Raw genomic sequence first — 15739 nt, 5'->3', positions numbered from 1 at the left:
TCCGCCTCAAGGTTGTGCGTGTTGTGGCTTCACAAATGCTTTGCTGCATACCTCGGTTGTAACGAGTGGTTATTTCAGTCAAAGTTGCTCTTCTATCAGCTTGAATCAGTCGGCCCATTCTCCTCTGACCTCTAGCATCAACAAGGCATTTTCGCCCACAGGACTGCCGCATACTGGATGTTTTTCCCTTTTCACACCATTCTTTGTAAACCCTAGAAATGGTTGTGCGTGAAAATACCAGTAACTGAGCAGATTGTGAAATACTCAGACCGGCCCGTCTGGCACCAACAACCATGCCACGCTCACAATTGCTTAAATCACCTTTCTTTCCCATTCTGACATTCAGTTTGGAGTTCAGGAGATTGTCTTGACCAGGACCACACCCCTAAATGCATTGAAGCAACTGCCATGTGATTGGTTGATTAGATAATTGCATCAATGAGAAATTGAACAGGTGTTCCTAATAATCCTTTAGGTGAGTGTATACACGCTACGCCTACATATGCACATTGACCCTCCTTCCTTAAGGGTTAGGGTTACAATTTTGGATTTATACACACACTTTCAAACATTTTTTAAAAGCTTCTTTTCACATGTCTGTTTACAGCATTATATGTTGAAGTGTATATTGTAATAGGCAGTGCATTAACTTATTGGGAGAAAACTGCCAGTTCTATGTATAATCATATATTGAGCACAGTAAAAAAGTAAAACACTTTCAACATGTAAACAGCATTTTCAACACGGGAAGAACTCAAATGCTTTTCCTTGCTCGTCCCTCTCTTACACCCTATGGCAATGGACTTATGGGGGGAATGCACACACACATCACACACACTCCACCCATCCATCCACCTATCCGGTGATAAAGATTGCGCTGACAGAGCAGTCTTACAGTAACCACCCATGGCTCATGTCCAATGAGAAAGGGTGTGTCAATGTGTGTCCGTGTATCCGTGTGTGTGTGTGTTTATGAGACTATGAGAGAGAGGTGGATATAAAAGATAAATAAATGAAATAAATGGTGGTTGGATGACTGGGCCTCATAAAGCTACTAACTGTGACCCATAGAGTATTGATCACAGCCCAAGGTCTACTATAATCAGCACACACATACACACACACACACACACACACACACACACACAGTGTTAGCTGATCTGTATTGCTGATCCAGTGTCTCTTTCTCACTATTTTTTAAAGACCTCGCAGCCTAATCGGTTAATGAAGGCATCGATAGAGAGATAACATTTCTTTTCATGAATAGCGCTTTGTAGCATTTTGTTTAGGAAAGCACTGCAAAGATATTTAATATATCATTATTATGACTTGCAGGAACATGGGTGCTAATGTGACTAGTTTATCCTGCCAAGTTGGACAACAGAGGGTTTTCTAATTTAAGGAACAGCGCTTTTAGCCAAACACTCTCAGCTATTAATTAGGATGACTTCACAGAACAGCCAACAAACACACACATGCACACACTTGCCTAACATTGTCTCTTTTCTGTGCTCTTTCTCACTTGTTAGCTCACTCTTTGATGCTCCCATGCTCATAAGAGGGCACACACGCATATTCATATACGCTTAGATGCACACACACAAACACACAGACAGAGAAACACATGCACACACAAGAGTAGGCACTCTAAAAGCTGGGGGTGGCGAGTCTCATATCTCATGCATCACTCTCCATGCTGGCTCTTCTTTGTCTCCTTGTTGTCTTTTCTCACCTGAATCAGAAGTCTGTTCAGCTGCAGTGCACTCCAGCTTTTCTACTCTACCATCAGCTCAAACAGCACCAGGCTGGACACTTCAAAATCTGCTTTTAATACATGAACAAAAGACATGTGTTTTCAAGTCCTGTCTGGTCTGGCTCCACTGAATAGCCATGAAAAGATTAGATTTGGGCTCAAAAGGTGAATATCATATTTCTTTTTGCTGGCAAGCTTTCAGTTGCTCCACAGAATTAACAGAAGACCACACCTACCAACAGGACTGTTTTACTGTCAACAAATCCTGCTAAAATATCAGATGTCCATGACTTTTATCATTGATTATGTTAAGTTGTTTTTCCTCTTGGAGAATAAAAGTACAGACAACCTTCATCTGTTCAGCACCTTGCGTGTAAATGATTGCGGCGCAATTCATGTGACAGGGACAACCTGTCAGAGGTGCTCTACAGGAAACTGCCTCCAGTGCAGTTTATCTCCTCAGCAAACACGACAGCTTCCTTTGTTTCTTTTTTTTTTGGCAGGGGGGGTGAAGGGGTGGTAGTAGAGGTGGGAGGACAGTATCTTTAAATGATGATAAGCTAATGTAAGCATTCGCAATGCTATTTTAAATTTGTGATACACCATCAGACGTCATTTGAGCTGTGTTGCTTAAAGCCAATGACATACAGTGGCCTACCACTAATGATGTGATCCATGTTGTCATCTGTTTTTCCCTTCATTTTATGCTCTCCAATAAAAATCTTAAAGAATGAATTATATTCAGGGGAACAAGTGCATCTGGGGACAAGCTACACTTGGTCATGATCGAGTTCTTAAAATGTGATTCTTTAGTCCTGGTTCAGATGGGTATCAAGGATAAGTTTAATCTGTTTCGTTCACACTGGCTCTTTTAGACCCCCTTAGGGTTACTAGGACAGAGAGATCCCATCTGAATAACATTATTTCAAAGCTAAATACATTATTACAGGTTTTATACAAAAAAAGTCCTCTTAAATCTACTATGAGAAATACAAATCTCTGCTCTTGCTGCCAAGTGCGCTGTCTTCATGCTCATATTTGGTCGTGTGGTGGGCGTGAATCCAGCTCCCACCGTCCTGTCACGTTCCTCTCTTCCCTGCATTGCTCCGTGACAGTTTTCCTGCACTAGCTTTCTAGGGCACTACGCGCTTCGCTCTGGATGCTTTCCAAGTGCTTTTGTAGAGGGGAGCGAGGGGGCCCACCCTCCTGCAGTATTTTATTTCTATTTCAGACAGGTACAGGGGAAGATACAGAGGATAGTGAAGGCAGCAAGATAATTTGCAATGCTCACACCCTGCAGACAAAGTGTGCGGGACAACACAGTCCGGTAACTGGACCACCAGGGCAGCGAGGACAGAAACTTGCTCTGTCTACCTGCATTTTGAGAGGTCGAGTCCTGGTTATGTTTTTCCATCGACAGGCGGCACATTGATGCCTGCTGCACTCAGTCTCCTCACCATTCCTTTCCTTTTGTCCCACTTATCAAGGCCAAGTGAGGAAAATCCAGTTAAGCATACACAACAACCTCACAGCGTTACACCTGTTTTTGTCATTCTTCATGTTTTAAACACAAGCAAGCGTCGTCTCCTCACACTGGAGCATTTCCAGTTGTCACACTGAGTTGCTTCCTTCACCGCTCCTTCGGCCTGCTGTTGGACCTCAGGGAGCGAATGATCTCTTGACACCACAATATGGCAGGCTCCTACGTCACGCTTGAATGAAATCCTTGTAACTCCAATCAATTTTGGTGATTTTAATGTTGGATTGAACAATACGTCCACATGCCGCTGTGTAGGTTTGCAAAAATATCCATAGAAAGACCTTGGTTGGATTCAGCCTTTTCAAAGACAGTAATGTCAACATATTCTTGAGTGAGGATTTTGGAGATACAGGGTTTCCATGTGACAACTGAGACACACATAATGTGTTCAAACTCAACAAGCGTATGAGAGGTGGCTATTTGGGGAGATGACGACAGTTCTCAGTTTTCACCCAAATCCTTGAGATAGTGAAAGGATGTAGTGCAAAATAATTAGCTCTGTTAGCTTTTGGTTATAACACACTTGACGTTGTAGACTTTCTTTCCATCAGATGAAACCTTTTGGGCTTTTACCACCAAATACATGAAGTACTGTTGGCAAATGTTTGTTTCTCTGAACATAGTCTATGATCAGAGATTATTCTGAAACAAAAGAGACGCATAAAACACACACACACACACACACACACACGCACACACACACACACACACACAAACACACACACACACACACACACAGGGAACCAAATCTATTTAAAAAAGGATTGTTTTGCTAAAATGTCCACACACAAAATACTTGTATCATGAAACATATTTTTGAAAGAGAACATAGAGCTTTGAAGAGATGACAAAAAGCTAAATCTAGCACAGCAAAATTGGTGGTGATGGAATACAGCTGTCTCAGATGTGAATGCCTATTCTCCATAATTTCAAAACTGTATCCGGTATCATGCATCTGCAGGAGAATAAATGACAGCACTACACAAGAGAGTATGTCGTCAGCTTTTCCCTTCCCCAACTTTGGCTGGCTCAGAAAAAGACCCCAAAAAAGCTAATATCAGTTGTTGCACCTTTTGTGGTTTCAGTTAGGAAGGACCAGGTCAATGAATGTGCAAGGCTTTTTTTGTTGAAATTTAAGGACAACACTAAAGAGATCATTGATTAAAATGTTGTGAGATGAGATGCTGCACAACTGGTCCCACAAAATGATTAAAACTGACCACTTTTGTTTCTTCACAACAGCTGTATTATGATTTTGTTTTACCTTCTGGTTGCTGCACACATGGATCTCAAAGTTGTTGTTTGTAGCACTCAAGGAGATAAGGGTTCTCATTATTGGCTCATGGACATCGTCTATAGGGAGTAACTGTTTAAGGGAAGGGTGGTGGAACAATACCAGAAATGGACACTAATTGTCACTTGTACACATCCACGAGCCTTTCCTGTTCCTTGTTTGATCTTCTATGGAGCTATTCATGAGGTGTTTTGGTCTATGTTTGGAGAAGGGAAATACTAAATTTTCCCCTAACTCAGTGCAGTTTTGTAATAGGACACCAGTGTTTCGTGTGAATTTGCAGGTATGAGGGTTGGATCAAAGGAACTATAACTATAACTATACTACCATCTAATTTCTCAATCAGACAACTTTTTAACAAATTTTTACAATTACTGTTGAGTGTAAAAAAGCTGTGGATTGCTTTAACGTGGAAGAATCAGGATCAATAGAGATAATATAAAGTTAAAGATGAGGCAGATTTCTGTGTGTCAGGTATGTAAATGTGGAAATAAATCATTCTCATTAGATGATTCACTTTTTAAATAGGAGTATCCAAGCCTGTTTGTTGTACAGTTTTATTTGTGCATACTTGCTCCTCTTGTGGACCTGCACGAAGGCATTGCGAAGGTTGGGGGATGTGTGAGTTAAACAGGAAATCCTATAAAGCTAGCTAGGTAATAAGCTATTCTGCGCGCTATTCAGTTCATGTGGCCATTATATGGCGTATTGTAAATCCCTGAGGCAGTCAGTCAACCAGTCACTCAGTCATTCAGCCTTTCAGTCAGTCAGTCAGTCTGCTCACTGCCTGAAGCCGTGAAGCTGTTATGCCTTTACGCATTGCAGCAGTATACACCTCCCTCTGTCTGGGACTTCAGAGGTCCTCTACGGGTTGATGGACACACACACACACACACACACACACACACACACACACACACACCTACACACACATGCAATCCCTCCGCCTCCTTTTCCTCCTTCTTTCCCTTCCTTCGCCTCCTCCTTTCTGCTTTTTCAGTGTCTCTGGGGACCTCAGAGTGCAGCAGGGATGATAGACAGCAGACTAATATCCAAAGCTAACGACTCCTCCCCTCCCCTCTGACTTCACCGAATAGCCTGACCACTGTGCCCTTCAGATGGAGGAATATGACCCACTACAGTATAGCGGAAACATTGGTGAGGAGACTGCTTAAAAGCATGAGCAGAAAGAAGGAGGGTTACGCTACGAAATCATTAATATTGTAATCTGTATTTTAAAATATGAATACTGTGCCTCTGAATTACAGACAGAGACACTCTTTATAGGCATTAAACTTGTTCACCTCACAGTGCACTGATTCAGTGAGGAGTTATTCAGAAAGATAAAAACAGTGATTGTCAAACAGAGAGGGGTTAATAAAGCACTGCTACTCCTGTAACGTCACACCACACCATATACATTTCAAAATGTGTCATGTTAATTCACATTTTCAGACCGAGAACCTCAAAAGTTGCATCTGATTTATTCGAAGGAGTGAAGTGTATGACACTGGTCCTTTATCATCATGAAGATCATTATAGGTACCTTTAACGACACACAGGAGGTGATGTATGACTCCCTTGTGCTATTTTAGGACAGTAACTATGTAGATGCTTGGGTCTGCAAAGGGATAGGGTGAGAGCATGAGAGCAGGGATGTAATAAGGTTTATCAAGGATAGTGTGTGGTTAGTTTAACCCTGTCAGCATGGTTCCAAGGACATTTGCTCTATTGTCTTCACATCAATGACGGCCCAGCGTGTTCATCCAGTCAGCTGTGGGATGGGTTCATTTGAAGGTGAGAACTGTAATGTGAAAATGTGATTTTACCTACAGTCTATGTACCTTAATCATCCTGTATATGTCATTACCTTATGTACTTTGCTCCTAAATATAATTTACACCCAGTGTGCCAGTGTTTTGCTATAATGAACATATGTGTGTTTTGTCTTACACACCCCTGTCCCCTGACAAATTAGTATCCACAGTGGCTCAAGGCTGAGAAAGGCTTTTCTTGTAGACTCCACAATTGTTTCCCTGCATTAAATATTTTTTGTTATCTGTTTCTCTTGGTCAGACTCTCTAATTGCCCTTGGGTGTATGAGCTCTGTGGCCTTCAGCTGAATTCTTACTTTTAATAAATATCACAAAGACAACTGTTTGTTGTAACTTCTTTATTTGTTCATTTCTCCACAAGGAAATTTGTGGCATCACAGAAGGCAAATAATCTTTATGGAAAACCCAAAGTGCCAGAACAATCAATAAATAAATAAATAAATAAATGTAGAAATGTGTGCAAGAATGAATGAATGAATGAATAAAAGAATAAATAAATGAAATATAAGAAAGAAAGAATAAATGAATTAAAGAATAAATACATCCATTTGTCATTGCTTTTTCCTTACGAGACCTATTGCTTTTGCCTTTTCCTTATGAGCACAACCTGTCAATCAACTTGTGGTGGCCTGCCCACTAAGTCAAGTCTGAGCAGCCGATGATTGATACCTTTGTGTCGATATGCTATACATTGCTGCGTGTATTATGATGATTGTATGGTGGCGTCCGTGACGTCACCCGTTGATTTCTGAACAGCTGTTTTGAAGTAGCTGAGGTTCCTGATTTGTGAAACCAAGCACCTATGGCTACCAAGCTAATATGCTATTCTGTGTTGCTAGCATGGAGGAAGCTAGTCAGCTAAAACCCCCCCAGAGGCAAGTCGACGTTGGATGTTGGTAGCCGGTGGCCGTATCATTACCAGCTTAACATTACACTCAAGATAAATTAACCTGAAGCTTTACAACAAAACTTGAAATAACAATTTACCTTTTATTGAGATTGTACTACACAAGGTTAAATATGCATAATACATCTCAAACAAACAATCTGAAGCAAATCAATGAACCTGAATTTAGAATTTCACATAGGCTAACTATAGTTACGAGTCGTTTATTTGGATGTCACTAGATTATAACGTTACTTGTCACAACGTTAATAAGCTAGCGCTAGATTACATATGATGGTAGCTATTTAGCTTGCGAACCATTAGACATAACTGTTATTGTTAACTTTTATTGCCTAATAGCTTATGTTAAAGATTATAATGTCCCACACGCTATTTGTGACTTGAATGTTAACGCAATAGAAAGCCCTGTGCGAGATTATTGTCTTGAATATGACTGTTGGGAGACAAAGGCACAGGTTATGGCCACCTATGAAGCCTCCACCATGTCTGCTAAACACAGCTTAAACTGTTAAGTACTTGTCTTGGCTACTTGACATATGACAGCTGATTTTTCATTGTATTTAAAGCACAATGCAAAAAGATATTTAAAGATTTTCATACATTTTGAGTGTTGCTCCTTTGTTCCATTTTCTCCAATATGTGAGTGTGCACAGCAGCTTTTCCCCCCAAGCTATCAGACCCTTGAGCTCAAATTCATCCTTAGCACAGCTCCACTGAATATAGTTTATTTCTGTTTACCATTTTTATAATTGCTTTTATATACATATTGTGTGCTACTTAGCAGAAGGGAGTTACAAACTCAATTATTATAAATCTACCTACTTAACATTACACCTAAATGCGGCGTACCATCAACTCTCTGATTATTTCTGTTCCAAAGTTTTATCACATTAAATTCAAACACTCTAATACCAAAATGTATTAAGTTACACTACTATTTTTTGAGCATCGTTAGCACAGCTTTCTGGCTTCAAGCTGGCTAATTAGCTAGTTAAATGGCTAAGCTAACGACCTAATGTAATGTTCCGATACCTGCTAATTATTGCTAACAACACATTAATAAAATACATGGATTTCACTTACCAAATGGAGCACATGCTTCTTGGAAGGTCTGTTAGGACAATTAACCGCACAGTAAGATATCATTATTATTTGCATGAAAAAATCAACAAAAGGCACAACAGAGTGGCGATGCCAAGTTCCGTGACTGGAATTAGCGTGAAGTTGAAACGTTGAAATGACGAACACTTCTATGAGAGTCTTGTAGGACTTAGTGGGCGGGCAAAACACCTTGATTGACAGGTTGGGCTCGCAAAGAAAAGGCAAATAAAATAGGTCTTGTAAGGGAAAGGCAAAAGCAAATTTATGTATTCATCCTTTATTTCATTTTTGCATATATTTCCACATTTATTTATTTATTATTTTATTCATTCATTCTTTCTTTTTTATATTTCCACATTTATTTATAATTTATTCATTTTTTGATTGTTCTGGGACTTTTGGTTTTCCATAAATGTTTGCACAAAACTTGACAAATAAATGTGGAGATAATTATGTGAAAGACACGTGGCTATCATCAGGCAGCAGTATAATATTAAACTGTGTGGTGGAATATAGCAGAGGTTTATTTGCAATTCAGATCCTGTGGCCTAATGGAGCTGGGGACTGTGGGTTGGAGTCCCACCTGGGTTGCATTTGTGCATTTGTGCAACTCTCTGAGCCAGATATTCAAGACATACACATGCTAAAGTTAACTGTTGTGTAGTAATGACAATATAGTAAATGATGTCTGTTGTAGCATAACTACGTTGGTGTAATAAATTTATGAGAATTAATACCCAATTATGAATTTTAATATTCAGAAAATATTAATCCATAAATCTTCTCGTTTCGCGGGGCACCACCCGATATACCGTTCGCCCAGGGTCTCGGGACTCCCTGAGTATGGCTAATAATTAGACAATTATTCACTAGTGATCAGTTAGTTAACAATCGCTCAATTATCTTAAATCAGTCAGTCAGTCTGATATCGAAGGGGTAAATTCTCTTGGCAGGGACTCAGAGACAGGCAATACACACAGAATTCCTTTGGTTAACTTACAGTGAAATTTATTAACTAAGGTGAATATAAATGCGGTTAAATACACCAAAGAAATAAACAATGGCTAAACAATGAGAATGTGGGTTTCGATTGCGGGGAACATTTGACTCATACGGCGGAAGAGAACTAATGAAAGAACTATGGGACCTCACTGATTACAGAGTGCGGGGTTTTGGTCTTACTGCGTGTGGCTTCTCCCAGGCGGGTGTTGGTCAACGGCCTCACACCGGCTGAGATCCGTACGTTCTCGGTTAGGACAGCTTAAAGCTGACGGCCAGTCGCTTTCTCTGCCGGGGAATTGCTTCGGAGGTCCGTCTTTTGTCGGCTTTAATGGAGAAACTCGTAGTGGGGCCCAACCCTGGAGCGGGTCAAAGGTTTGGTCGTCCTTTGTTACTGTTGGTGGGCCATGTGCCTGGGTCCGAGGAGGGATCAGTGGAAGTTAACTAGACGGATAAGGCTAAAAAAAGAACTTGGTCGTTCTTGAATTAAAACTAGTGTAACTTAACGGACTGATAACTTTAACAAAACAAAACCAAAGCAAATAAAACAAGTAAGCTGCTGAAACGAGGGAAAGCTGAGGTCGTGGCACTTCGCGTGTGTAGCTTGAAACGAACAAAGGCCTTAGCTGCGCCTGGAGACGGGGCACGCTGGGCGCGTGCCGACGCGCACTTTGAAGACGCCAGGAACCAGCAGGGACAAGAGAGAAGCACAAGAGAACGAACGACAGCGTGTGTCGCGCTTTTGTTGGTTGGGGCGTGGTTTGATTAAAGTTAATCAAAAACAAATCTATTGTAATCAAATATCTTCCCAGAATCAAACCTCAATTGTCAAACGGTTGTACCGTTCTTTTTTTTTAGCAATTGATAGAAAGGAAAAATAATGTTAGTTAAACTTTGAGGTTAGCATTTCAGAATGAATCACAGAGGAGAAGAATTTAACTAGCTTTCTGGATATACTGGCGGTTACACATTCTTAGAGAATATAGGCAAGCTACACGAATGGCATCAGATTATGGACAAGTAAATACAGCGTGACATTTATACATTAACGGCATTTCAGACGATGGCATGTAATACTTATTTGTCCACTTGGGGGAGCTCGGGTTACATGAGGATAGCTCTGATCAATCCTGACACAATCTTCTCAGGAGCTGGGGAATTTAGTCATTTTTAACCTTAAATTTGAGCTGGAAATTAATCGAGTATAGGAGGACATTTCTTTATCATATCCTTTCTAAAGGAATTGTCAGAAAGTACTGTGAACAAGCATTGGTTACACATAAAATGGAGGTCAGGTCATTACTCAAATGTAGTGGAGAGACCTAGTCACTAACTTTAAAGATTTAATTAAACAAGGTAATGCTTGGAGTTTTGAGGAGACAGTGCTCTGTTTACACAAAGGAGTTCAGGGCTGTCCCTGGTGTCCTGGATTTTCTCACACCTGGGCGTGAAAAGGAGTATCTCCTTTGATGTGAGGTAATTAACAAAGAGGAAGGTCAGCTGCCATGGTTACGTGTGTGGGGGGGCAGTTTAGGGTTTCCTGCCCTCTCTTACGAAGACTTTTGATAGGCTGTTCAGGAAAACGCTAATCGCTGGTCAATGTTCCATTGTCAGTTTAACAGTCAAGCACCGCGTTATCTGGCTGCGGCATCAAAAGGTGGCCAGTTTTACGATCAGGCTGCTCAGAGACAGAAACCTTTCAACCCCCCTCATTTGGGGTTGCTTCAGCTGTCTGTAGAGGGTTGATAATCAAACCCCCTCCTCCTTCTCTCTGGGAGAGAAAAGAGGAATTTGAGTCTCCAAATTATTTAATATAAAATGCACCAATCCACACTGTTGGTACACAACACTGTCGCAATTTCTTTCTTTCTTTAAAACAACATACAGTGGTTTATTCGATTTGAGGTATTTATACAAGGTACTTTTATTCTGATTGTGCTCTTATTCGAACTGGCTCCATGGTAACACAGTTACTGCCACACCCACTGCCATCACCTTAAAACATACATTCACGTTTTTGTCTATTTCTGGTCCCAAGTGTGTGTCAACTGGGTGTTAATGCATGTATGGTTAAAGGTTTTTTCACTCATCACACCTCAAAGGATGTTTTTGGCTGCCACTGCATACATGGTTCATCCTCTGAATACTCTTTCCATATCAGTGCACTTCAATTCAAAGCTTCAAAGTGTCTGTGTCCCGTGGCGTTCAGCTGACATTCTGCTGGCTCGCATATTTTAAATGGGATTTGATACATGTTCCTTATATAGCCTCCTCGGCAGTTGATACTTTATGAATCAGAGGTGGTATATGGTCTGTGAGGTGAGCTGGCTCTTTGTCATCAAAACTGTCCTGTATATACAGTAATAATGAAATTGGTGAATGAACCACACATTTTAGGCTCTTTATATCCCTGTTTAATGGCAGGTAACCATGAATGAAAGCATTCAAAAGGATCTTGAAAAGATTTCAAAAGGCCATTCACCCAGGATCTACTGATGCCGCCTGCCTTTTTGCTACATCCTGCCTTAAGAAATAGCACAGATGCTCTAAGGTGCTGTCCTGTAACATAATCCACCTTTCATTTGACTGCAGCAGCGCCGACAGGCACAAGTTCAGCATCCAATTCTGTGCTATTTCAGTGTCAGCTCCACTATGTCCTGGGTCAACAGCTTCAATCAGATGCAGGTAAGTACAGTATTTCCACAATGGCCATATGCACACAGGGAGGAAGGTAAAGTAGAAATACAGTGCTGCTTTCTCCGTGTTATCAAATATACTTATGTTTATTTTTTCCTTTATGTTCTCACAATTTGGTTGGTACAATTTTATGGTAGAATTTACTATGAAAGCTGCACTGCTGCCTATCATACTGTTTGCATACTTTTGTTGCTCTTAGTTGAAAGTTTCTGGCCCCAAAATCTTCATCCTTTCTGTAAGTTATAATTGCCAAATATGTATTTACGTCAAGATATTCAAAATAGCTAAGTGTATTTTTGAAGAGAGCAAGAAAAATAACAGTACAGCTTTTTATGTGACAGAAGTGCTATGTTAATTTGCCCTTTTTTGAATGGCATGCAGTCCCTGTGGAGCTCTGCCATACACATTTTGGTATAAAATGCTAATACAGTTTTCAAATGGCATTCATTGTAATTGTGTGTCTCATAGGCTGCCACAGCATTATTCAGTGTATTCACAGTGTGTTCATTCCAGTAGCTCAGGCATAGATTGGCAACTTTTTCTATTTTGGCACATGTCCATGATGACTCATTACCTGGACAGATGCCACATGCTGACATGTGGACAATAAAGAAATATACAACGACTTCAACTCCTGTTGTGAGACTAACAATGACTCAACAAACAACAATAAAAAAAAAAACACATATCACATTACACAAAGAGAACAGTGAGAGGTGCCCGATTACCACCTGGCTGTTTGAATACTGTGCTATTAAAAGTGCTAGTTAAAATTAAAATAGTTCACAATAATGCAAATTTGGAAAACTCAACAATCTTATTCAAGTAAAAGCTTTGTCTTGCATTTAAGTGTATTGTGCATGATGTTGTGGTATCTTGTTCATTGCTTGTTCCATGCAAGACAACACGCCTGACAAGTCTGACAGAGAAAGGTGTGAAGATACACATTAGAGGAGATTTCTTTTGTCATACTCAGCCTTGAAACGATGGTACAGTAGATATGGGTCAAGAGCAAAAATTGCCCACTTCTGACTATAAAACCAAAAGACTATAAATCAAAACTGCTAGTAGTGATGGGGGACAGTCAGAGGACAACAGCAGCAGTGTGTGCATGTGTGTGAGCATGCATGCTGCTGTTCTTAGCGTTTCTGGGCCATAAACCAGGTGATGGATGCACGTGCCAGAGTGTGTTGACTGGACACAGCCTCCTGTGTCCTGATTAATTGATGGGAGATACAGCAGTTTGAGATCCCCTTGGTCCTCTCTGTGCTCTCTGCTTGTATACCCCACTATGTGTGTAAAGGAAGGCAATATTGGCTATGGGGGAAAAAGCAAAATCTAATCTACGTATCTATATAATCTAATCTGATACTGACTTTTGTGGGTAGCTGTAGCATCACATTATGTGCTGCTGCAGAGTCTTTTCCAGCCTGCCAAGAAACCATTTTCAAGGGACTGTTGAGACAGCTGACATTACATCACAGTACATCCTTGGATTCAGCGGAAAATAAAATAAAAAGGTTTCAAAGGTCCTGATCTTTCCTGCCAGAAGCTCCCCAAGCCTATTACAGCTCATTAAGAGCCTTGTCATTATCACTTTGGATTTTAAAAAACACATTTTAAAGTAGAGGTGATGATCTATCAGCGAACACTTTTGCATGTATCCTTGTTTTATCATAGAACAAAATGGAAAAGCATGGACTGAATCAAAAAGTGAGTTGAGAATGAAGATTTTAGTGGCAAACAATGAAAAATAAAGCACATGCCAGCTGCTCCCAAGGCGTTTCCCCCCAGTCAGTTGTTAAAGCTGCTCTAATTGATATGTTTATAGTAACAATAGATGAAATGATTTTGTGTAATATGGAACATACTCTCAGTGAAGAAATCACAGAGATTTATCACCGGACTGAAGCTCTCCTCAGATCTACTGTGTTTTAGCGTCTTTCAGCTCATTGTTTTGGTTTTACAGCGTGCAGCTTTACTGTTTTGGTCCGGTCTTCTTGCTGTAAGCAAGGTTGAAGAGAGGGTTTAGTGAACACAGAGGATGGAGCATTTAGCAGCTGAAGAGTCAAATATTTACCTCAGGAGTTGGTGTAGACCAAAATCAGAGCAAAACAGGTGTGTTTGTTTGTCAGGTGGCCAGGGACACAACTCCAACTTAATGCTCTGTGTCTGCTGGACATGTTAATAGACAATTGTTGTTATATCATGTCAATTTTAGACATATTTCTGTGAACAGTGCAATTTTTAGGTTTGAACAGTACATGCAAGTATGATATATATATATATATGACAATGAATCAACCTTGTTTCCTAAAGGCATGGCTTAATGAACAAACAACTAATGAATTAAGGACTATGAGGACATGAAGGACAATCTTATGAAAATCCTGACCGGATCTTACATGTTGTTTTCTGTTACGATTCTGAGCAGCTGCATGATTTTATTATCGCACACTTGGAATATTTTTTACTTTTGAATGTTTGTTTTCTGTTTAAATGGTGAAAATGAAATAGAACCTTCACTCGGGTGACATTACATTCATGCGCTCCTTCCCTCCCCCCCTCTCCCTCTGCATGTTCTCATCTCGTCCTGCAGGAATAGACTCTGTTCCTCCTGCAGCCTGACTCTGACACAATCGGCATGTCTGCAAACTGAGAGCCGCACAGAGAGCCGCAATCCCTTCTTTGAGACGCTCAACTTGTGATTGCTTTCTCGCCGCTGAAGGAGAAGGACGGTGGTTAAAAAGCTGCGACTAGGCTTTTTTCTGGAGGGATACAGACTTGGAGGAGGATCAAAACAAGGTAAACGGCGTCCGAACAAGCAGAGACAGGGATGTTTGTGTGATGTATTACTGTACGGGACCGGATAGTGATAGGTTCGTGGAAGATGCTGATGCTTCCATACACCTCCACACACAGCCTATTGTGCGCATAACGTACTGGCTTCTGGAAACATGTACTTGTGTATGCAAGCTTGCGGGTTGCTACTGTACTGTAATTGTGCCGAAATGCTGCACGGCACCAGGAGCTGGGAGTTAGTAGCTACTGTAAGGGTTCATGCGAGGAGAAATTGCTGCTGCTGCTGCTGCAGATGACGACGAAGAGGAAGGGAACCAGGAAATGATTTAAAGACGCGCAGCTGGTGCAGATTCGACATTGGGCGAATCAAGATGAATCGGGGACGAAACAGCGATGTATTGATGAGTGCCGCAAGTTTTCAGGAGGAATTTTATTCCTGCTAGCCTTTACTGCAATGGCAGAGGGATGCTGTAAAATGCAGCAAAAGTACGCGGGGTTGTTGTGTCACAAAAAGATAAAAAAATAAATAAAATAACAATCAAGTAGCCTACAATATTGTTGCTAGAAACTCGGGCTTGAGTTTTACAACTCCTGTAGAAATATCAAAGGAATTTTATAATGATAATGTGAAAGATTTGGTAAGGTCTGTAAACGCACCATGGGATAGCCTATCTCACACACAGTCCCAACAGCAACATTATAGAATAATGGCAATTTTCATAGGTTATTATAAATTGACTATTGAGCTATTATAGTCATATCATAGGAAATCAAATGCCATATTGCTCAATATAAACTCACAAATTAGTAC

At 40.6% G+C, this 15739-nt stretch overlaps 1 protein-coding gene across 4 annotated transcripts in view; it reads left to right on the top strand.

Moving 5' to 3' along the window:
• Positions 1 to 15739, top strand: part of cplx2l (complexin 2, like) — a 58769-nt gene that overhangs the window by 20585 nt on the left and 22445 nt on the right. The window contains exons 1-2 of one of the 4 annotated variants that reach the window (XM_046046485.1): positions 6366 to 6384; positions 14726 to 14931. The gene's annotated coding sequence lies outside the window, so the exon portion shown is untranslated. Of the gene's footprint in view, positions 1 to 6365; positions 6385 to 12026; positions 12115 to 14478; positions 14932 to 15739 lie in introns of those variants that run through there. The other 3 variants (XM_046046483.1, XM_046046484.1, XM_046046482.1) reach the window with 3 other exon arrangements.

Source organism: Micropterus dolomieu, linkage group LG04 (assembly GCF_021292245.1).
Source record: "Micropterus dolomieu isolate WLL.071019.BEF.003 ecotype Adirondacks linkage group LG04, ASM2129224v1, whole genome shotgun sequence".
Classification (NCBI taxonomy): domain Eukaryota; kingdom Metazoa; phylum Chordata; class Actinopteri; order Centrarchiformes; family Centrarchidae; genus Micropterus; species Micropterus dolomieu.
The sequence above is the reverse complement of the archived record's forward strand: the minus strand, read 5'-3'. Positions and strand labels throughout refer to the sequence as shown.